Raw genomic sequence first — 1,283 nt, 5'->3', positions numbered from 1 at the left:
TCTCTCTTAAAATATGTAGCTACCTGTATGTTACTCCTTGTTATCATGCTTCAAGCATTAAGAGCACAGATTATCTATCCCTGAACATGCCTGGGGCTTGCAGTATGCCTCCCTGACATGTAGCTCATATTGGTCAGGCGAACATAAAGAAAAGTAACAAATATCTAAGCAGAAACATTAGAAGGAACCCCCCAAGCTTCCACCTGTACTCCCTTTCCCCTCTGCCCTAAATAGGAATTATTTTACCAAGCTGAGTCCTAGGGTGAGGAACTCGGAGCAGAAGCACGGTCAGCAAAAATGACAGCAGATAGAAGCAAGGGATGCATTGAGTTGGGGAGGCATTTGTTACAGAAACACAATAAAATAGCCATATCAAGACGTTTAACAGAGATTTAATATCTTCAACTTGTCAGATGTCAAACTAGTTTTAAGAGTTGCCATTTTAGCTTTCACTGCCCAATGCTGCCGAGAGTGCACATGTGAGGCCTGTCCCCTGGTGCCGACATGCCTTACGCTGCCTCTTACCTGCTGGCCACGAGACAACTCCTCTCTTAGCATCAAAGACATCGAGAAGATTCTAGACAGCACGGACATCAAGGAGGACGATGACCGGCTCAACAAGGTTATCAGTGAGCTGAATAGAAAAAACATTGAGAATGTCATTGCTCAGGTGTTGGCAAGCTCGCCAATGTGCCTGCTGAAGGGGCTGGAGCTGTTTCTGCTGCCCCTGGCTCAGTAGCTCCTGCTGCTGGTTCTGCTCCTGATGCAACAGAGGAGGAGACCAACTAGAAGGAGGAGTCAGATGATGACATGAGATTTGACTTGTTTGATTAAATTCTTGCCCCTCTGCAAATAAAACCTTTCTATGTATCAAAGGAAAAAAAAATTCTGCCTGTCATTTTAGGCAGGATTCACGGCTTTGAGACACTAACCCTCTGGCCAATCAGCAGGTTCCAAAGACTCTAGAGATTTTCTAGTATAGACCCCAGAGGCAAACTTGTCTCTTAGGACCCTGTCAGGAGTAAAGCAGTTAATAAAGAAACAAGGGATTTTTATTGATTCTGTGAAATAAAAAGTCCAGAAATAAAGCTTGAAGCATAAGTTGATCCAGGAGCTCCTCTTCCCTGTATCTTGCCTTTATTTTTCTCCCTAGGACAAAGTGGCCACCAACAGATCAAGCACTCTACAGATCTACAGCTTCCAAGTCCCATCAAAGTGTTGGTTAAGCCTGACACTCAGAGTCACTCTGGGTCACAGGCATTCCTAAACAGTCACTGTGCAGA

At 44.6% G+C, this 1,283-nt stretch overlaps 1 pseudogene across 1 annotated transcript; it reads left to right on the top strand.

Annotated features, from left to right (window-relative positions):
- The first annotated feature begins 504 nt into the window (after positions 1 to 504).
- LOC311605601 lies at positions 505 to 834 on the top strand (annotated as a pseudogene). The gene has a single exon. The product of its transcript is annotated as an uncharacterized misc_RNA (transcript).
- Positions 835 to 1,283: the final 449 nt, after the last annotated feature.

Source organism: Acomys minous, assembly GCF_964271855.1.
Source record: "Acomys minous genome assembly, chromosome: 9".
Classification (NCBI taxonomy): domain Eukaryota; kingdom Metazoa; phylum Chordata; class Mammalia; order Rodentia; family Muridae; genus Acomys; species Acomys minous.
The sequence above is the reverse complement of the archived record's forward strand: the minus strand, read 5'-3'. Positions and strand labels throughout refer to the sequence as shown.